The 23,136-nt window shown below is 43.5% G+C and overlaps 1 long non-coding RNA gene across 1 annotated transcript; it reads left to right on the top strand.

Annotated features, from left to right (window-relative positions):
* Positions 1–2,115: 2,115 nt before the first annotated feature.
* On the top strand, positions 2,116–21,115 carry LOC128348951 (uncharacterized). Its single transcript, XR_008318448.1, has 3 exons — positions 2,116–2,320; positions 20,184–20,380; positions 20,933–21,115. It is a non-coding gene; the product is annotated as an uncharacterized LOC128348951 (long non-coding RNA).
* The last annotated feature ends 2,021 nt before the right edge of the window (positions 21,116–23,136 follow it).

The raw sequence follows: 23,136 nt of genomic DNA, 5'->3' as shown, positions 1-23,136 counted from the left end.
CTTCAACTCCCATAATCCCCAACCAAAGGCCACTGAGGCTGGGGATTATGGGAGTTGAAGTCCAATAACACCTGAGGACCAAAGTTTGAGAATCCCTGATCTATGCTCTAGCAATATGTGTAGCAAAGAAGCAGTTCTTTTCTGCCCACATGGCTTCTGCAAGCTCACATCCAGTGGAGTTGTCTAGGGTTGTGAGAGGGCTAGTACATGCCCCTCCTCCCTTGACTGATATTTTTACCCATTGTGACTTTTTAATTATTTTTGTGCAGATAAAAATCTCATATTTGAGCTGAACTAGACTCTACACTGCAGAGTCGATTGTGGAGGTGACCAGCAGCTCCTCTTGTATGGTTAAATTGCATCAATTTCAGTTTGTGACTCCCAAGTACATGGACAAGCTGCTTCAGACACTTTGCCTTACCTGCCTCTTGATCCTTGCCCAACATGGCTTATATGATCGAGCAGGGAGGTTATTGGAGAGGGTCTTGTTAAGATCATTAATGTTTCTCTGAGGGAGGGCATAATGCCTCCTTGTCTCAAGGAGGCAATATTAGACCACTGTTGAAGAAACCTGCATTTGATCCCTCAGAATTAGGCACTTATAGACCTGTCCCCAATCTCCCATCAGCAAAGTGATTGAGAGGATAATGGCGTCTCTGCTATAGGAAGTCTTGGAAGAAGCAGATTATCTGGACCCATTTCAAACTGGTTTTGGTGTAGGCTATGGGGTTGAGAAGGCCTTGGTTGGCCTGTTGGATGATCTCCAATTAGGAATCAACAGGGGGAGCGTGACTCTGTTGATCCTTTTGGATCACTTGGCAGCTTTAGATACCATTGACCATGGTATCTTTCTGGAGCGCCTGAGGGGGTTGCGAATGGGAGGTGCTGCTTTGCAGTGGTTCCGCTCCTACCTGGTAGATACCAGATGGTGTCGCTTGGAGTTTGACGCTTACTATGAATGAGCAGGAGCTGACCTGAGAAGCAAGCAAGAAGTAAGCAAGCTTTTCTACCACTACCACCCCCTTTTTTCTTTAAACAAACAAACAGGAGGAAGGGGAGATTTTGAAGGGCTGGTTTCTCTTTAGGGGAGAAGTCCCTGTGTGTGTGTTTTTTTTGTGCCAGGGTTTGCTTTTGCCATGGCTTGTTTTGGGGGCTGTTTTGGCTTTCAGTTTTTGTTCTCTTTCTTACCTGCTGAGAGACATTGGGAGGAGCCAGCTAAGGATGTGAGGTGCGTCATGCCTGGTCGAGGGGCTGCATTCCTGCTGACCCACATTCCTGTTCAGTTTGAAGCCTACTTTCTATATAAGAGGCAATGGCCAGGGAGAGATTAGCGAACAGGGATTAGCAAACAGGGTCATTGGAGTTTTGCATGGAGTTTAGCAGGGAAGTATGTGTAGGAGCTCAAAAGGAGGCCTCTTGATCACAAGGAGACCAGCAGGAAGAAAAGGTAAGTACTACTCTTTCATATTCTCAGCGAAGGAAGTTTAAACTGTCTACAGCTAAGGCCTAACTCGCAAATAAACAACCCCCAAATACTCTAAACTGGTGTTTCTCAGCTGCTGGCCCGCAGACTGGTGCTGGTCCACAAGGTGTTGAGTGCCAGGTCCGTGAGGAATTAACCCTCCAAAAACCAATTTTGGGCTGGTGGGGGCTGCCGCCGCCGGGAGCTCTCCAGAGCTCATTTCTAGGCAGGCAGGCTGGCCTCGCTGCTGGGATAAAGTTCATTTTGCTTCCTCAGAATGAATGCTATCCCAGCAGCGAGGCCTGCCTGCCTAGCAATGAACTCCGGAGAGCTCCTGGCAACAGCCCCCACTGGTCCAAAATTGTTTTGGGGCTGCGGGAGGTGGGGCTAGAAGAGGCCAAATAAACTTGTTTTGCAATAGCAGATTCTCTGTCACCTGTGCAATAGCCTGCTCATACGTGACTAACACCCTCCTCCCACTCCCATATCCCCACCAAAATCTATTCCTATTTCATACTGGTGCCATTTTGCCACTAGCCAGCTAGCATCGTTCACATGTACCACGTGCTTTGCGGTTGTTAATTTTGTTTAATTTGTGCCAAGTGTTTTTGTTTTGTCATTATGAGTTCCAAATGGAATAACCAGACCAGTTTGTTCAAGTTTTTGAATAAAAGATCAAGACCATCGAACCAAGATTTGTCTACGGAAAATGAAGATTATGCTTCTCCAAGCACAAGTCATTTGGCTACAATCTCCAATGATGGCTACATTTCTGCAGGGACAAGCACACACGGAGCCAGTTCTGATTCAGACTCAGTCTACAAATGAAAGTGTCCACCCTATAAAAACAAACAAAAGGTATGTCTATTCATAAATACAATGCAGATTACTTTCAGTATGGATTTATTTGCAGCCCTGGTTCTGAAAAGGTACTGAAACCTCAGAGTGTGATATGTTCCACTGTATTATCCAATGAAGCTATGAAGAAATGAGTCATTTCCTACAAGAGAATCTCTTCTCAGAACACTTCAGACATTGAAAACAACAAAACCCAGTGCCCCATGGGTTTGTCGTTCTGGGGGTGGTTGGAACCCGATGTGTACTTCACAACAACCCACCCTGGGCCACCCTGGTGCCTCCTAAGTAGAGTCATGGGGCTGCTGAATTTCCCCATTATTCCCTATGGCAGGAAAGCTTACAGACACACAAACTTCATAACAAAATTAAAAATCACCCCTTTCAAACATTTATTTGAAATCTGGATGGTAGCAGGCACTCATTGGGCACTACCACCCACCCCACTCTTCTGCCACCAGAACCCCTTTTTTGCCCCAAATCAATTTGGAAAATTCAGGTACAAATAAAATCTGGGGGATTCATGGGAGCAGATTCAGACCCAAAACAAATTATTATTATTATTATTATTATTATTATTATTATTATTATTATTAAAACAATAATTCAATTTCTATATTGCCCTCCCAAAAATGGCTCAGGGATGGATCCCTGTCCCCAAAGGGCTCACAATCTAAAAAGAAACATAAGATAGACACCAGCAACAGTCACTGGAGGTACTGTACTGGGGGTGGATAGGCCCAGTTACTCTCCCCCTGCCAAGTAAAGAGAATCACCACGTTAAAAGGTGCCTCTTTGCCAAGTTAGCAGGGGTTATTGCAACATTTGATTAGTGCTGAACAAATAATCAAAGATGAAAATTGATGCATGCACATCCCTATTTTTTAGTTTAGAAAAAAGATGACTGAGAGGAGACATGATAGAGGTCTGTAAAATCATGTATGGTGTAAAGAAAGTTGATAGAGATAAATATTTCTCCCTTTCGTGTAACACTAGAACCAGGGGTCATTCCATAAAACTGATTGCCAAGAATTTTATGACTGACAAAAGGAAGTATTTTTTCACACAATGCATAATTAACTGATGGGATTCTCTGCCACAAGATGTGGTAACAGCCAGCAGCCTGGATGGATTTAAGAAGGGCTTAGATAAATTAATGGAGGACAGGTCTTTCAATGGCTACAAGTCTGAGGGCTATAGGCCACCTCCAGCCTCAGAGATGGGATGCCTTTAAATACCAGTTACAAGGGGGTAGCAGTAGGGGAGAGGCCATGCCCTCGGTTCTTGCCTGTGGGCTTCCCAGAGGAATCTGGTGGGCCACTGTGTGAAGAAGGATGCTGGACTTGATGGGCCTTGGGCCTGATCTAGAAGGGCTTTCCTTATGTTATTATGGAGATCGTTGGTCTTCAGCATTAGAGCTATTGTATGGAGTTGTGCAGGGCTCCATTCTAACTCCAATGCTTTTTAACATCTATATGAAACTGCTGGGTGAGATCATCAGGGAATCTGGTGCAGGGTGTTATCAATATGCTGATGACACCCAAATCTATTTCTCCATGTCAACTTCATCAGGAAATGGCCTAACTTCCCTAAATGGCTGCTTGTTGGAGGCAGTAATGGGCTGGATGAGAGAGAACAAACTGAGGCTGAATCCAAGCAATACGGAGGTGCTCATTGTGGGAGGCCAGAACTGAGTAAGTGGCTTAGATCAGTCTGTTTTGGATGGGCTTACACTCCCCTAGAAAGAGCAGGTACATAGTCTGAGAGTACTTCTTGACCCAAACCTCTCCTTGGGTTTCTCAGTTTGAAGCAGTGGTCAGGATGGGTTTCCATCAGCTTTGGTTTCCACCAGCTGCATCCATTTCTGGACATAAATGACTTTAAAACAGTGGTGCATATGCTGGTAACATCTAGGGGTGTGCATGGTCCGGAGTCCCCCCCCCCCAGTCCGGCAGGGGGGGACTGTGACTTTAAGCGGGGGTGGTGGTAGTACTTACCCCCCCACACCCGCCGCCGCTTTCCCCCCTCCGGCGCTGGTCTGTTGAAAAATCTTCTTGGGGCGGCAGAGTTCCTCCCTGCCACTCCTGCCCCCGTCGTCGTTAGTTAAGGCTTAAAAGAGATGAGCGCTAGCAGTGCGCATGTGCCCTGCGTGGCGCGTGCGCTCGTCTCTGACGCTGCTGCTCATGCGGCAGCGCACATGCGCGCCACTAGTGCTCGTCTCTTTTAAGCCTTAACTAACAATGACGGGGGCAGGGGCGGCAGGGAGGAACTCTGCCGCCCCAAGAAGATTTTTCAACGGACCAGCGCCGGAGGGGGAAGAGCGGCGGCGGCGGCGGGGGGGGAGTACTACCACCACCCCGCTTAAAGTCACAGTCCCCCGCCCATCCGGACCAGTCCGGCGGTCTTTCCCATGGGGCCGGACCAAAACCATGCACACCACTAGTAACATCCAGGTTTGACTACTGCAATTTACTCTACATGGGGCTGCCTTTGTACATAGTCCAGAAACTGCAGCTGGTACAGAATGAAGCAGCCAGGTTGGTCTCTAGGGTTACCCGAAGAGATCATATTACACCCATTTTAAAAGAACGGCACTGACTGCCAGTAAGTTTCCAGGCGAAATACAAAGTGCTGGTTATTACCTATAAAGCCCTGAACGGCTTGAGTTCAAGGTATTTAAGATAATGTCTTCTTCTTCATGAACTCTGCCGCCTATTAAAATTATCTGGGGAGGTCTGGTTGCAGTTGCCTCTGGCACGGTTGGTAGTGACTCAAATCCGGGCCTAGGGTAGCCCCAGGATTTTGGAACGTGCTTCCTAATGAAATAGAACCTCCCCTTCTCTGGATATTTTAAAGACATACCTGTGTAGCCAGGCTTTTAGTTTAGTTTTAGAGTTTTTATATGTATTAAACTGTTTCAATTGTGTTAATGTTAGTTTTTGTTTTTGTTTAGATTGCAAACAGCCCAGGCACTTGCATAGGGGGCATTATAGAAATCTGTTAAATAAATTTGCGTGGGTCGAACATCTAAACTGGTGTTTAGAGTATAGTATTATGCATGTAATTCACTATATCAGTGTTCTTTATTGCAAGGCCCTGGGGCCAGTGGCAGCACCCTTCAAACCCAAGTGATGGCTCGCTGACTAATTGTTTATTGGGCCTCTGTGAAGCTTTTAGCCCTGTGAATTCTCTGCACGATCCCCCATTCCCACCATACAGTGCTGTGCTTTGCCCAGTGCCATTGGGCTCTTTTAAGGGAAAAAGAGCCCTCTTGAGCCTCAGAGCCTCTGTTTCTCCGCACTAAAAAAAGCATGGTACTGTGAGAAAGTCAGAGTCACTTTGTTGTTGTTGCTGCCAAAGTGCCCACATCTGAAAAATAGTCAAGTTCACTGCACTATGAACTTTTATTGAAAAGCAGTAGATAAATATTCATCTCGGCGAGAAGTTAGAGTAACTTCTCTAACATCTAGTTCTGCATTTCATTTGGTGAGAGAAACTACCAGCTGGGCAAAGCTGAAAAGCCTTAGCCATAGTTGAGACAATCCGAACACCTGATGTCAGAATAAGTTTACATACCTATTTTTGTAGCAAGTAAGCATCCTGACTGCAAGGCGTTTTGCCCTCCGAGTGCATTGAGTTTCTTGGTTATATGCACAGCCCTTCATTTTAACCTGTTCATTTTTAACCACAATCATTTAGATTAAAAATTAATCAGATGGGCCAGAGCCTATTGAGCCCTTATCATCATCATCATCATTACAAAGGCTTGCCAAATTGCAGCCCAGATAATGTGTATTTATGTTTCAACACAGTGATAAAAGTGGGAGACACGGGGTCGCCACAGGTTCCTCCACCTCTTCTTTTCCCTTTGGTCCCACTCATCTCCCTTGCCTGCATTAGAGAAAATGCAGTGACTGCAGGAGGAAAGGATCAGGGGCGGGAAAGATCCATTGTAGCAGAAGCGACAAAAAAAGTCCACTTGCAGTAGCAGCTCAGGACCACTGTGTGCCTGAGACACAGCACCAAATACCCCTCTCAAACACACTCCTTCATTCATTTTATTTTTCCCTATAGTGATGGTGATAACGGCCACAACTGCTTGACTAGGCACGTGGGCAGACATGCACACCCATCCTGCCTACCTTCTCCTTCACAGTGGCGCCGGCCACCATTTGACTCGGTATGCACCCATTCCTGCTCCCCTCAGATGCTCTGGGCTTGTTATCAAAGGGGGGGGGCACTCTGGAGAGCAGCTCCAGGTCTCCACTTCCCTTTTGAGGTTTCCTCTTACGTGTTCTCCCCCTTGAGGGGAGGACTGCCTCAGAGCGGCTCTCTTCTGAGTGATGGCTGTGCCGAGGGAGAACCGTGAGGTGTCAGGGGCAACAGGGGGTTTCTTGCTACCCTGCTGACACCGCTATAATCTGCCACTTATTTGTTTTACGTACCACCTTCCATAAAATTATCCCCAAATGGATCATTTATAGGCAACCAACTCACTGACCTGAGGTAGCCACCTCATGGAAGGGCCACCCCTGAGCACTTCATAAAAATGGGAAAACGTGGGGTTGCCGTGAAGCTGGGAGGAAGGGAATAACCATGGCTTTGCTGACTCTCAGTTTATTCATGCAATTAAAAGTAAACGCATATTCCCTGGATTGCAATGCAACCTGGGAACCCTATCACTACAACAACACAGGGCTGCCAACTAGACAGTAAAACAAAAAATGTCCCTTTAACAGAGAGCTGAGCTGCATAAATCACAAGGTGATTCTTCTCATGGCATGGAACTAAACATTATCAGCTGATGGCTGCCTCAGACTAAACTACTGATAAAAGAACAGCAACAAAGGTCAGCCCAGCTTGGGGGAACTCCTAGATCCAACCTTGCACAAGGTATCCATATCTCAGTATGCTTTCCCCCCCTAAGTTTGACCTGTTCACTCCTAGAAACAGATTGTGGTTAGCCATACTTTAGTAATATTCAGCCTTGATTACTAAAATGCTGCATTAAATATATAGCTGCCTGTGAGAAGTCTTAAAAAACTTCAGTTGATTCAGAATATGGTGGCCAGGTGGACACATCGAAATGAGCACACTATATCTCTACTTGGGGCCCTACAACATGTGCTTGAAATGTAATTAGCCTTGATAGCTTTGGTTTTTCCTTGGTAAATAGCAACTGGGCCAGGGACCCATGGGCTGGAATTATCGTATGGGCTTAAAGCCCACCCCCACCATGCTCCTGATCCACAGGAAAGACTAAAGCTGTCAAGGGCTAATCAGCACCCGTAGTTTGGCCTTAAATACCATTGTTGGCAGAAGTGCTCTTACCCATGGACTTCGGGGCTGAAGTCCAGGGTCTCCACAGCCCCTGGGGGCTCCCAAATCCTCTTTAGTCTGTTTTGGGTGGTGTGGTCACCCAGCGGAGCATGATGATGCTTAATTTTCAGGGGAGGGGGGCCAAAGTCCTTTATGTCCAGGCTCCAGAATTACTTAGGTGTACCTCTGATGGTTGGTAGGGCTATGTAAAACAGCCTTGTTTAGATTCAAGAGCCAGTAGCACTCTTACTCCTGGACTTCGAGGCTGAAGTCCAGGGCCTCCACAAACCCTGGGGACCCCCAAATCCTCTTTAGACCATCCTGGGTGCTGTGGTTGCTGCTGGCTTGCACTGTGTCAGGTGGCTGAGCGTCATTATGACCTCTGCTAGGTGCTTTAGAGACAGAGAGGGAAGTGGGGGAAGGACTGTATGGGATAGGAATATGGTAAGTTGTGTGTTGAAATGTTTCTGCTACTGCATATTTGCATAAATATAACTCACTTGTTAAAAAAAATACTGTGTTTGTCACGGTGTGTGTGTGTAGGTGTATGATGCTTAACTTGCAGTGGGAGGGGGCCTCCAAAGGCCTTTAGGTTGAGGCTGCAAAATTACCTAAGTGCACCTGTTCAGGGCCTGTGATTTGATTCAGGGCTTTGCTCCAGACTGATGTGAAGATAGTGCTTAAATTCAAGACTGAAGTGTAATTTTTCCAGGTACTTATCCTGTGCTTTGAAGGTACTTACCAGATCAGGCTGGAGAAAGACTAAACGTAATTCATCTTGTTCCCAGCAGCAGTGGCAATGGTGGCTGGCAGTTTAAAGTGATTTCCAAGTCCAACATGGCTTTCCCACACCAGTCCTTGGAATAGCAAAGGTGCTTCTGGGAACTGTAGACTTTGCTGGGGCCAGTTTCCAGGAGCCGCTGCTCCATTCCCAGGATTGCAGCGGAAACCATGCCAGGGGTCACTTTAAATCACAAGCCACGACTAGTGCTACTCCTTCATCTTCATCACTGAGAGCATGATGACTACCTTCAGCTTGTCTCCTGCTTAGTCCAGTAAGTACCTTCAGAGTCAGGGGAGCAGTGGGCCACAGTGAGGGAGAGAATGTGTGGACCTGCAGCTTTCAGTGGGCTTACACTGTAATTCTCTGTAATTTTGGTGACTAGTGACTCTGTGTTGCATTGTATGAATGGCTTTACAGGCTGTTTACCATAATTTTAATGCCTAGTCTGAACTGACTGTTTTTGTGTTGCTTGACAACTCCCAGTATTCTCCATATTGGTTTTTATCCGCTGTTCAAGGATGTGTTGAACAGCATGCCCTACCTGCTCCTTTCTGGCATGTTTTACTGCTATTATATTTTAACTGATTTGTTGTTTTAATTATTTGTTAGCCACTTTTGAGTGCCAGATAAGCAGCATCGACATATTGGCTTGGATGCAAACTTGGCACTCTGCTCCTAGGGGCCCCTTCTATGAATGGAAAGAGTTGCGTTCACAGAAGGGGTCCTTTACAATTCTCCTTTCTGTGAATGGTAGGGGCTTCCACAAGCTGAGCACTAGGATGGATCCAAGTCATTTTAAATAAAGCAATCTATTTAGACTCTATTAATATAGAAAGCTGAATGCCTGATTTCTCACGCTTTATTGCGAAGGCATTCACTTGAAACTTATGACTTCCTGTTTTTGTGAGGAAGTTGTATAGGAATGGCCTCCTTTTGGGTGTTCATATCTGCTGCCAGCTTTTCAGTGTAGCTGTGCTTCTAATAGCAGCTTGATGTGCAGACTATGGCATGTTGTAAAAAGCTTTCACCTGCTGATTTCTATATATCAAACTGCTCTTAAGGGCACATGAGTAGGCCAGACTACTTTTGCTGGTCAATAGGCAGCCCTTCTGCACAGTGCTCTTTCCACAATCCCCATCTGGTATCTAAGCAAGCCTGATTTCTTTAGATACCATCTGGTCTCACAAGTTAGGAACTGCTCTTTTCATCTAAAAAGAGTCAACACTTTAAAAAACAACAACAACAAAAACCTACTGCAGTTATAGGCCTTCAATAGCAGAAACTGGCACATAGATAATGTTCCATTTGGCTGATTTCGATCACTTTTCTTCAGGGCAGGAAAAGCTGCAGGTAGCTGTTAATATCCCTGTTTTGTGCTGTTGCTGCAAATTGGGCAAATTTCTGACTGTTGGGCAAACTTCAGCCCCAGGACTATTTTTGGATTACACACTGAAAATCCAACTTACTCCTAAACTACTCTCCAGTGATTGCTGCAGACCAGTGTTTATCTATGCACTCTTCCTGGTCATGGGATTTAAAAGATTACCTCCTGGAGTTCCCTGATTTGCTGATGAAGCTGAACTTTGATCTTTAAGGGCTGGAAGCAAGATTAGCTAGACATTCTCTGCTTGGTTGCTTGTCCTTGCCCTGATTAGTCCACACCCAGTCTCAGACACAATCTTCATGTTTCAGTCTTTTATTTCTGCTCCAACATGCTCCTTGTCACTGGCTTCAGCAGGATATTGAATGACACATTGCAAAGCATAGCTGCAGGGGCGTAGCTATAATTGAGCGAAAGGGTTCAAAGAATACGGGCCGCCAGCTCCTGAGGGCCCTCCAGATCCACCCCTCCCTATTGTCTTCATTATCTCCCTCACTCTGGGGGGCCGCCAGAGAGAGGGATGAACACGGGCCCCCTCTTCCCTAGCTACGCCCCTGCATAGCTGTCTACGTGCTCCAAAGCACAATTTACAGACAACATCCATGAAAGGAATGAAATTTAAAAAGAGCATGACAAAAGGGTGTGTGTGTGTGTGGCAGGGGGGACGGGATCCTGATACCTTTTCTCTATTTTATATGCATGAATATCATGCACAGATATGTCCCTGCATTACCTTCCTCCATTACCCATGAAGGGCAGGATAAATAACAAGAACTTTGTGTTGCTGTAACTAAGCCAGATAATCCAAGGAGCTAGAAACCCCAAGACTTGAGAGTCCAGAGTTAAATTCCCCGTTCAGTCCCGAAACCCTCTGGGTGACTCTGGGCCAGTGTCCTATCTCTCAACCTAACCTACCTCACAGAATTATATTGTAAGGATAAACACAACCATGTACACTGCCCTGGGCTCCCCATAGGAACAGCAGGATATAAAGGTAATATTTTTCCTCAAGTCTCTACACAAGTATTTGTGCTTATCTCACTATAAATGTCAAGCTGATATGAGATTTTAAAATGCTTAAACAGGAGCAGAGCTATCGCTGTTCTAGGGTATCCCCTGAACATGGGCCCATCTACCACTTGCAGCTATGCCCCTCCTCCCTTCTTACTGCGAGCTGGTTGGCCAACCACAGCTGCCATTCCCACTCCTTTGCGCCCATGCCTGCCTGCCTGCCTCCTGCCACCTCCTGTGGCCTTCCTCTGCTTGCAACCTCCTGCCTCCTTTGTGCTTACGCCTGCCCACCACGCCTGCCTCCTCTTCTGCTGTTCCTGCATGCAGAAGCAGGAAGCCCTTGCACCTGGTGCTCATGGGCAGAGGGGAATTAGGATGGAGAAGAGGGAAAGAGGTAGGCAGGGGGAGATGGGGTTGCCAACATGCAGTTGCCTGAATACAGGAGACAGGTTGGGAGGCATGGCCACCATTTCTGCACAAGCTCTCTGTCCCTGCTTGCAACCTCAGACAAGAGGAACAGACCCCTTCAACTCTTCCCCTCAATGTGAAGTTTGCAGAGTAGCAAAATCACCTCCCCCACGATTTACTCCAGTTTCACTTTCTCCAACTGTTTTTCACATGGCAAAACATCAGAAAGATTGGTAAGGAATCCTCATTGCCATGCTGAGACCTTTCTTTTGCTGCTTAAAATAGATGTATTTTATGCCCTTTTTTAAAAAAGTGCCAATATTTTTAGAACTTGACCAGAAACTGCTTCAGAACAGGAAGCGCAGGAAACACCACGCTGTAGGTGACAGAGAGCCAGCGTGGTGTAGTGGTTAGAGTGCCAGACTAGGACCGCGGAGACCCGAGTTCAAATCCCCATTCAGCCATACTTGCTGGGTGACTCTGGGCCAGTCACTTCTCTCTCAGCCTAACCTACTTCACAGGGTTGTTGTGAGGAGAAACCAAAGTATGTAGTACACCTCTCTGGGCTTCTTGGAGGAAAAGCGGGATATAAAATGTAGATGATGATGATGATAATAATAATAATAATAATAATAAAAGTGAACCTGGGTACAGGTCCCTGAATTGATAGCATTCTGCTGTATCTGTATTCAACATAGCCTGTGAAAAACCTTACAGATCTGTACCTCTGGTATGTTTCCCAGACTATGGGAAATAACTATATCGGGCAGCAGCAATATAGGAAGGTGCTGAAATGCATCATCTTATACTGCGTGAGAGGAGGCAATGGTAAACCCCTCCTAGCAACCACAGAGGCCTGTGGTTTTCTTTGGTAGAATATAGGAGTCGACAGAGACTTGAAGGCACACTTTATTTTACCTGTGAACATTGTACACTCGTAGGAGTGTTGAACATAATGTGTGAATAGGGCTACTATGTACCATGCATAAGGTAATATGTCTGGCTCTCGGTTATAGGATTACCATGAACTGCATTGTACTACATGATTTTGAATTATTTTACATTTGGTCTGCTTTGTACTAAAAAACTGATAGCTGACGTAATCTTTCCTGGGTCTAGGGAAGGCATTAGGAAAGCCATTGTCAAAATTACCTACATTTTTAATGTGCCCTGTGCTAGTGGAACTGGAGAAAAAGGGAGATAAGACAAGGAAGGAAGCCAATGACAAATATATTCAGAAACAAACAACATTTTCAAAGATAAATATAATATTGTTGGTCACAGACAAATACAAAATGTTTAGGAAAATATGATATAGAATTTAACAAATATAATGCACTGTAACTGTATATAGGATCTTGTGGTATAGACTACAGTTCACAACAGTGTGCATGAAAATATTGTTCAGTTACTGGAAACTCATTGAGGGGCTGAGCAGCCTGTCCTGTGCAGTTTTCATATATCTACAACTCTTGTCAAGATAGCCACTGGAGATATCAAAGCCCTAAAGCCACTTGCTTCAGTACAATGGATATTTATATACTGCTTTTCAACAAGAGTTTCTAAAGCGGTTTACAATAAAATGGCTCCCTGTCCACAAAGAGCTCACAATCCAAAAAAAGAAATATAAGATAGATACCAGCTACAGCCACTAGAGGGATGGATAGGGCTGAGGATGGATAGGGCTAAGACATGGGATGAGCCACAGCTCCTATGAAGAAATGGCACAGAAGGAGAAGGTGCAATTTCAAGTTGCAGCCAGCCATCTGTACTGACTGTCTGTACCATCTTGCATATTTTTTATTCTGTGTATTTTTCTCTCTTCAACTGTTGATGCAGAAAGATGAAGAGAGATATTTAATACAGTCAGACAGGTTTTCACTGAGACAACTGGAAATGCACCATTAGGCCTAAATAATAAATAGATGCCAACTACCAGCATATCTTCACCACCAGATTTTGCTACCAGCTGCAGATTTTGCTACCAAAATTCAGCAGGGATGCACAAAATGGTGGGATGTCTGGTCCAATTTCTGGAAAGACTGAGCAGTAAATAAAATCCTTGTGCATCCCACCTTGTAAAATTATTGTACATCCAAATACCACCAGGCTTTTTTGGGGGGGGGGGACTTGCTTTCAGAAAGATCATCCCTAGACAAAAGCTGTAGGTGCTCTGTCTTCTGTCTTCTGCCTTTGTCCTTCACAAGTGCTGCCACCTACCTTCTTCCCCACACCTGCAATGGGCTACAGGTCTCTAATTTTGCTCTCTAATTTAGTCAACTGATTTAGGTCTCTAATTTAGTCAACTGATCAGGATGGTGTATGAGATCCATAATGGAAGACTAGAGGTGAATGGCACAGTAGCTGCAACTTCACTCTCTGCCTTTGGTCATTTAAAGGAACTACTATATTACACATATTTATACACCACTTTTCAAGCAAAGTTCTCAAAGCAGTTTACACAGAAAAATAAACATGAATAAAATGGTTCCCTGTCCCCAAAGGGCTCACAAACAATCTTAAAAAGGAAAACATAAGGCAGACACCAGCAACAGCCACAGGAGGAGTGCTGTGTTGGGGAAACAGAAACCAGACCAGCCAGTTAAAAACTATATAAAACATCAACAAGCAGCAAAAGCCTTTAAAAAGGCTTTTTAAAATGTCTTAAACATTTAAAAGCCATTAAAGGCACTAGATAAGAGGATGGACTTTACACGATACCTCCAAAAAAAAGGGGGGGAGGGCAACAAAGAACATAGTGCCAAACTGGCAAGCATGTATAGGAAGGGTCCCACAATTTGGGCACTACCACTGAAAAGGCCCTGTGTTTGGTGGGCAGATATTTGTCAAGGCTATTGAAAGGGCAAAACTAACCAACCCAAGAACTCAGTGTGCTGAGGCAGGATGCCAAATTCTACCCCCCTTGCATGCATACTCTATTCCCCTCTTTCTCTTTAAAGTGCTGATGGCAACAGATGCTGCTGCTTGATTTCATGAGCACACATGCGCATGCACACATACACTCACTTCTGCCTCCTCCATTGTGGTGTCAATCACCATAGCTGTGTGTGCCTTTCTCCCTCATTCGTTGCTAGCTTTACTGTTGGTGAATTTTTGAAATTTTTGTTAAAAATAGCTTGAAATAGTGAAATCTAGCTTGTTTCAGGCCAAAACTTTACAAAAGGTTTTGGATCTGAAGTCCCTTCTTGGACCACCGTTCTACCCCCATGTGGAGGAATCTGCCCTTTGCCTTCATGGAAAGCGGTAACAGCATGTCCCTTTTGCTCCCCCTTTTATATCTCCTGAATGGATGGGCAGGCATACATTTATGAAATCTGGCACACATGAAGCCCACATTGGCAGAACTCTGTGTTATTTTTTTCCAAGGCTATGGGTAACCCCTCTGATAGGGCACTACACTAATAGTTGCTTATAACAATATATCTAAAAGATATTAAAATATCTTTATTGGAGATATTTTCACAATATCTCCATTAAAATCTCCAGACTTGGTTTCATTGGTCGCCTGGAGCCTGATTCCCAGAAACTTCAGGCCAGTCCTATAGGATGAGCAACCTTACTGGAAATGATGGTGCAAAAAACAGGTACGAAAAACAATTCCCATATATTTCGGGGTGGCGGGGGGGGACCTTCCCGGGGTTTTTGCCATGTAATTATCATTTTGATTTATGTTTCAATGGAACACATGCAAAATTCTGCAGTATCTCTGGTTATACATGCTGGGGCATAACTTTGAGAAGAACATTGCTGGAGCATCCAAAGTGTCAAGAGAATCCTTCCGTTCACACTCACTTTGACCAGCTGTGATTCTGAAGTAGGAAATGAAACAGAGAAGTATTTGTGAAACAGAATCTCTTTGTTCCTCACACTGCATGAGCTTCCCTTTTTTACCATCTGCATAACAATTTGAGTTCTTTGCTAAAGTCAATTAGACTGATCCAATGATTTGTTGCACAGGTGGGAAAGCTCCTATATGAACCGGTTTTTCATCATTGTAATAGTAGTGGCTGCTAAGAATCCACACAAAAAGATGAGAAAGTGGGGCTGGGGCTGTCATTGATGTAACTAGGAAAGTCTAGAGAAGAGACCCAATGAAGGCATACTCATTCCTTCCACTTCTGTATTATATATACACATTGTGCAATTCAGCTTTACACAGGTCAACTGGATATTTAACATTTGCCAAGGCTATTCAATATAGCCACCTAATGGCTCAGTGGGGAAATGCTTGACTAAGAAGCAGAAGGTTGTGGGTTCAAATCCCCACTGGTACTATATTGGGCAGCAGCGATATAGGAAGATGCTGAAAGGCATCGCAGGAGAAGGCAATGATAAACCCCTCCTGTATTCTACCAAAAGGAAAACCACAGGGTTCTGTGGGCACCAGGAGTTGAAATCTTCTTGACGGCACACTTTACCTTTAAGGCTATTCAAAAGATGCTTTTGAAAAACATTCAAGTAAAGTGAAAAGAGGTGTAAAGCAAAATAAAGAGTGAGTTGAAAGGGCTTTACAACAGGATTAAACAAACCCACAGTCTATCAAAGTTATTAGCCATATTTGATAAAAACAGAACCTCCATGTTTGTTTGTTTTGTTACATTTGTATACCGCCTTTCATTAAAACAATCCCAAGTCAGCTGACACAGAAAAATTAAGACTATAAAAACTACACAATTAAAATATTAAGCTAGAAAATGAAAACATAGATCTGACTAAAAAGATTTAAAATACAAGCACAATATAACCATGTAAATTACAAAGCAGCAGCAGCAGAGACAATCATATAAAAGCCTGGGTAAAAAGCCAAGATTTCACACGCTTTCTAAAAACTGTGATGGAGACCGAGGAGTGAATAGCCACTGAAAGAGTATTCCAGAGTCTGGGGGCAGCAACCAAGAAGGCCCTGTCCCGTGTACACGACAGTCAAACCTCCCTCATTGTCGGCACCCGGAGCAGAGCCCCCTCAGATGACCTTGTCAAATGGGCAGCAACCCTTGGGAGCAGGCAGTCCCTCAGGTATCCAGGGCCCAAACCATTAAGGGCTTTATAGGTCAAAACCAGCACCTTGAATTGGACCTGGAAACAAATTGGCAGCCAGTGCAGCTCTTTCAAAATGGGTGTGATGTGATCCCAGCGGGCAGCTCCAAATAAAATCCTAGCTGCCACACTTTGCACTAGCTGCAGTTTCCAAATATTGTTCAAGGGTAACTCCACATAGAGCGCATTACAGTAATCCAGCCATGCCGTGATTAAGGCAAAAATAACTAAGGTGCGGGTTCACGGGCAGTATAGCTCAATCCTAGCTAGCCAAATCTGGCTGCCTTCACATGCCCAGTTTCTGAGCTTTCCATAGATATCTAGTAGGTCACTGCTGAGAAAGGAATGTTGAATTAGGTGGATCTTTGATGTGATCCAGCAATTCAGTTTCTGTGGGTGGGAAGAGGATCAAAGATGAGATGGAAACATAATTAATTTGTGGTTTAGAATGATAATGTTTGAAGATCAATATGAAAACTGACATTAAACTATTCTGTTATCATTCATGACATCTTCTAGCCTGCAATGCATTCTGTGTTCCTTAGAAATTTGCATAACACCAGGAAGAGGGAGAAAGAAAGAAAATACTGTATATTATCACCTTACATAATTTACAGATTAAAAGCACCTCTTAGATTCAGTGCAGACATTACATTTCTAAAGATCCCCCCAGCCTATGTTTCAATTAATGTCTCATGTGAAGAACTATGGAAGCTGGAGATGGATACTTCTGCAATTAGAAAAAGTAATTTTACAATTTTTTCCTAATTGCAGAATTAGCTGCAGCAATCTCCCACATGCCTCCTCTTGAAATATTACAATGCTCATGTAAGTTATTTACATGGGTTAGCTGGCTATAAAGATGTCTGCACCTTTTCTTATATTCCAAGTCCCGTGTGGCAAAAAAAATCCCTGATCTGTGAACTCTATGTGCAGATCAGCAGAGGGAGACAGAGCACAATAGTTTGTGTCATGATCTTGCAGCCCTAGCGAGGTATTTGCGTGTCTCTCTATATTTAATCTTCCCATTACCTGTATATGTAAGTGTATAGCCCCTACTAACTTGGCAAAGAGGCACCTTTTAATGTGGCGATTCTCTTTATTTAGCAGGGGGAGAGTAACTGGCCCTATCCACCCCAGCACACTACCTCCAGTGACTGTTGCTGATGTCTATCTTGTGTTTCTTTTTAGATTGTGAGCCTTTTGGGGACAGGGATCCATCTTATTTATGTATTATTTCTCTGTGTAAACCGCGCTGAGCCATTTTTGGAAGGGCGGTATAGAAATCAAATAAATAATAATAAATAATGCAGCACCATGCCTAGCAGCACTTCAAGGAGGAGGAGGAGGAGGAGGAGAAAGAAGAAGAAGAAAGAAGAAGAAGAAGAAGAAATGAAATAGCTAATGGATATATTAGGAATGAAGCTTCAAATAAGAAACTGATGTTTATCTTCAATAATCTGTTTTGTATGCCTTCCTTTGATCCGGCAGTTCAATATAACTGTGTTCATATAACATATAGCAAGTAAGTGTGAGAGAGCCTCCAGTTTCTGCCAGGCATGCACTCCTGCTGCTATTGCCACTTCCATGCTGTCAGATCCCGGAAATGGGCAGAGGATGGCCAGTACCCACCGCTGCCCAACATGGTCAAGCCAAGTTCAAATGACAGGCTTGATATGGGGTGAATGTTGGGCTGAGGTGGGTACAGAACATTTGTGGCCTGACATTTCTAAGTTCTGACAACACAGAAGTGACAGTGGCAGCGAGAGCACACATCTGGCAGGAACCAGCAGTTCTCCCTTTCTTACTTGTGTGAATATTTCCAGCAAAAAATTTTGAATTCTAAAACTACCTACTCTTGTGACTGAATGCTGGCTCTTGTCATTCTTATATTCACCCAACCGTTCACTAGTTAACAGTGAAAGGACAAACTGTAGAAAGCATGAAGAGCTGAAGGCCACGCAAAAATTGTTAGAGGTTGTTGATTTTTTTAACCCTCAGTGGGTAAAACAGCAGAGCACTGAGGAATGAGCACACACTCCAGTGAAAGAGTAGGTAGCAGAGGATGGTTTAGCTGTTGCATCTATTTAGGGAAAAACACATGGAGATCCTTGTAGAACTAAATACTAAGTATTTATTGGTTAAGTACACTTGGATAGGAAAGACCTAAACATAAGGACTACATAATGAATAGGTAAGGAGGGAGAGAGATGTTTCCATCTTCTTTCTAGGAGGAAAGGAAAGGAAGGATTGTGACTCAGCACAGGAAGTGTGGAAGAGTCAGATTGGGGTCACAGAGTCTAGGGAGACCCTTACTCACTGTCTCTACTCCCAATGCCCCTGGTGGTCATTAGGATAGCTGGTGCAAAAGGCTGATGCACTGGAACTCCATCTCCAACAAAAATACCCTCTCTGGCAGATCACATCTCATGAGAATAGGAAGAGGCAAATGAAGGGAGCGAGAATCTGGTCAATCAGATAATTAAAGATGTTGCTCCTTTACTCACACTGGTCAGGCAGAGCCAATGCCAATCCAAGGCATAATGCATTGCAGTGCAACAGAAAATCCCTTTTGAATCTAATTCTCATATATTACTTGTTTCATAATTAAACAAATAAACTGTTTAATTGGTTTTTATCCCATGAGATTGTTTTAACTTTTTATTCTGTGAAATAGAGCTCTTCCAGATGGTGATATATTCTAACTTCAGATTCTAAATTCAAAGTGCTGGTTTTGACCTTTAAAGCCCTTAACAGTTTGGGCTGTGGATATCTGAAAGAATGCCTGCTCCCAGGCAGGTTTCTGCCTGGAGGGGGCTCTGCTCCACATGCCAACGGTGAGGGAGGCTCAGCTGACAAGCACGTGGGACAGGGCCTTCCTGGTCGTTGCCCCCAGGCTTTGGAATGCTCTCCTGGCTGGCTGGCACTTGCTCCTCAGCCTCCCACACAGTTTTTAGGAAACAAGTAAAAACATGGCTCTTCACCAGGCATTTATATGAGAGAACTGTTTTTTGTCATTGCTTTTAGATGAGAGAACTCAGGTTGCTGCTTTGTGTATGACAGAATTCATGTCGCTGCTCTGTTTTATATATATAGGTTTTAAGCTTTTAAAATAAAGAGGTAGCATTTTTATATGTAAATTTAACATTTGTACTTTTGTGTATTGTTTTAATTGTGCATTTTAATTATACTGTGAACTGCCTTGGGATTATTTTAATGAAAGGCAGTATAATAGATAGATAGATAGATAGATAGATAGTTTTGTTTTTACTCTGTTTTATATTTATTGTATTTTAAATTATGTGCACTGCCTAGAGCTGCACATATCAGGCAGTATATAAATTAGATAGATAGACAGACAGAATGGCCATACCAAATTCCAATCGCACATTGAGATGCCTTGCACGTGGCCTGACCTAGTAACTTTCCAGGACATGGCAAAAGTGACACAGCAAAGTGTTACACAGCTACAGCTCCTACCAGTCTGGCATCAGGGATTGGCACAATAAATTCCAGCTCAGCAGGGGGCTTCCTGCCAACCCCAAAAGCCTCTTGGCCTTGATGCTCCTGCTCAGTCTTTGCTGCCTCTGCTTGTTCATGTGTCCTCTTCAATTATCTAAGCAGCAACAGCCACTCACTTGGTACACTCTCCTCTGGGGGGTTATGTGGATTGAGTCAGTGACCAGAAACAGCAACAGTGATGAGAAGGAGCAGAGCCCACTTGGGGAGGGGGCCCACTGAGGGTATCTTGCCCCAGGGTCTCCCCAAACCTGGAACTGCCATTGGTTTCTTGTAACTCCTGCCCACTTCCTCTCCAAGTTATAGACAGACAGTAGTGTCTACCTAGAAACTAAATATGCTTCATCACACCTCTGTCCTTTCTCTTGGGGCCTTCCTGCTTTCAGCCAGGAAACCTACTGAAGTCAGCTTCAAAGCCAGTTTTTCCATGGGCCGATCTGCATCTACAAGTGACAGCCATGCCACCCACAGCTGCCAGATTGGTCACGGATTTACCGATGGGGAAAATCATCCATAAACATAGCCTTTTGAAAAAAGCCAGACTGAATTTAAGGAGCTGGTCCTGTTTAGGACTACTTAGGAGGTACACACTGACCCCTTGCTTTCCCTATATGCTTTCATTTGGGTTAGAAAGAATGGTTTGTGTTACTAGTGATGGACTGTAAGTTGGAGGAATAAGGCTGATGGATGGAAGGTGGAGAGGGAAAGAGAAAATACTGGGGCCTGTCTTAGGAGATGTTGCAGACCATTATCAGACCATTTATCTGTTGTTTCTGTTTTTATCTGTTGTATTGTTTTTATCCCTGTTTTATATGTTTTTAGCTTGATGTTTTTATTGCTTGATGTTTTTATTGCTTTTTATTGTATGTTTTAATTTTTGTAAACCGCCTTGAGGTTTTCTTTTAATGAAAGGTGGTATAGAAATGTAAAAATAAATAAAAAATAAATAAAAACCATTCAGCAAGACAAAGTGGGTTGGTTCTCAGAACATCAGGCTTATATTGCATAGAACTGGCCTTTACAACAGGTTGATTCTGTTTTAAAATGCATGAGTTAAATATTTAGATATTTAATTACATACTTAAACAAGTCTTTTCAGTGGTGGACAGGCCATTAAGCAAGTTTTGTTTTTCAGGCATGAGGGAGGTCTGCCTGTATCCCCAAATGGAGCTCCTTCTGCAACTTAAGAGAGCCCTCTGCTGGTTCAGACACCTTTCTTTCTATTCTGACAAGGAGGCTAAGCAAACAGTTGGTAATGCTTTCCTGAGGATACTTTTGGTTAAACATGTATTCATGCCATTCAATTTCTTTATTTTGGTCAGAGCAACTTAAATACCAACTTTAAACATTAAAATATGCATCTACAAATACGCACTGTCATGGCTTACTCACTCCATCAGCAGCCTTTGTTTTGAGGAACCTGGTTCTGCAAGAGTTGTTTCAATTTACCAGAGACACAAGTTGCAAATTTTTAACTTAATTGAATGAGTGTTTTCAAGTTTTGTTAGCTTTGACATTTCATAACTTGACTTTTTACCAAATAACTAAAGGCATACCATGACAATATCCTTGAATTGTTGACATGAAGTGTGGTGTAGTGGTTAGAGTGCTGGACTAGGACCAGGGAGACCCGAGTTCAAATCCCCATTCAACCATGATACGTGCTGGGTGACTCTGGGCCAGTTATTTCTCTCTCAGCCTAACCTACTTCACAGGGTTGTTGTGAGGAGAAACATAAGTATGTAGTACACCACTTTGGGCTCCTTGGAGGAAGAGCGGGATATAAAATGTAAAAAAATATAAATAAATATAAAAGAAGAAAAGGAAAATATATTGGGGGTGGGGTGGGGAGGCAACCCCACTTCTTAACAACATGAGGATAGCTAGTTGTTGTTTTTTTTTTTAAACACCTTTAAAAATTGCTATAACTCAGTCATTCTTCATCGGAATTTCCTTATATTTGGCCAGATTATACACTTTAGAATACAGATTCTCCAAATTTCCTACAGATAAGGCAAATAGTCTCAACTGTATGATGAATAGAATGTCCATGCTTTATATTGATATTAAGATAAGTGGTTGTTTCAGCATAACAATGTAGGGACTCCCATGCTTGTATAATTTTGACATGAGCATTATCCCAGAGTTTGTGCCTATGCAGGAGTATGAACTGTGCATAGCCCCTAAACTACAACGTGCAAATCAAGATCTCAACTGAATTAGAATTTGGCCAAGTCTACTATATTCTCAGAGCAATCAAGCAATATGACAGCAAGCTGGACCAGACAAGAGTACAGCTCTGTTCTTACTTTGGTCTAAAACTCTATACCTGAAGAAGGAATGTGTGCAGTTTTAAAACTTGTAGAATATCTTTAAATAGCTAATATTTCTGGTTCCTTGTTTCCAGCTGCATGGAAAGCAGAAATTCAGCAGATAAACATTTGTCCCTCAATCCATCAGCAAAGAAACTTCACCACCTGATTTTTCTCATTGTCATTCTGGGGTTAACAACCCTCCAAAACAGAGAAACAAGATGGATCCCTGTCCCCAAAGGGCCCACAATTGATTTTCAGATGACTGTTGAAAGCAATCCTGGAGATACTAGTGGCTTGATCCTGTGAAAAATACAGCAAAATTCCCTGAGGGAATTGGGGGGGTTGGAGCGCGGATTCTTCTCCGGGAATAGCTTAAGCCAGAGTTGGCAACCCTACATGCAGCTGTTAAAGGCACATGAACTCTAATGGTGAAAAACAACAACAAAAACCCCTATCCATGCTGGATCTAGCAACTTAAAGCTGCTTACTAGTAACCTCTCTACATTACAGCCAATTCAGGGCCACAATTAACTGTGCATCTCTAGGACATAGATTTGGTTACAATGTTGTATAAAGAACTGTGCGCAACAAGTTTTAGTTGCTCTTTTTACAGCAACTTTGTAAATAGATTTCCATGGTCAGAGGATACTCTGCTACAAATATGGTTACGTGGGAAGATACATTTGCAGGCAAATGGAAAACATTGCCTCAAGATAACTGGGTGACATAAAGCATTGATTAAAGCTCCATCATTATCTATCTGCCTGCCTATCAACTAGGTCCCAACGTTCCATCACACTCTGACCATGAAACAGAATCTAGGATGTAGCTATGCAGACAAAAGCACACTTTACAATAACACTCATATGTTATGTTCATCACTTGTACAATCAGTGTATACAAGTACAGCTCTATACTCAGGTACAGTTATTCACACATTATGTTGAACGCAGGTGCAGTAGTATACACTTCCTATCTGTATCATGCGTCTGATGGGCCTGTATCCAAGCTCACTTTTAAAATG

The sequence above is a fragment of the Hemicordylus capensis genome, chromosome 3 (genome assembly GCF_027244095.1).
Source record: "Hemicordylus capensis ecotype Gifberg chromosome 3, rHemCap1.1.pri, whole genome shotgun sequence".
Lineage (NCBI taxonomy): Eukaryota > Metazoa > Chordata > Lepidosauria > Squamata > Cordylidae > Hemicordylus > Hemicordylus capensis.
The sequence above is the reverse complement of the archived record's forward strand: the minus strand, read 5'-3'. Positions and strand labels throughout refer to the sequence as shown.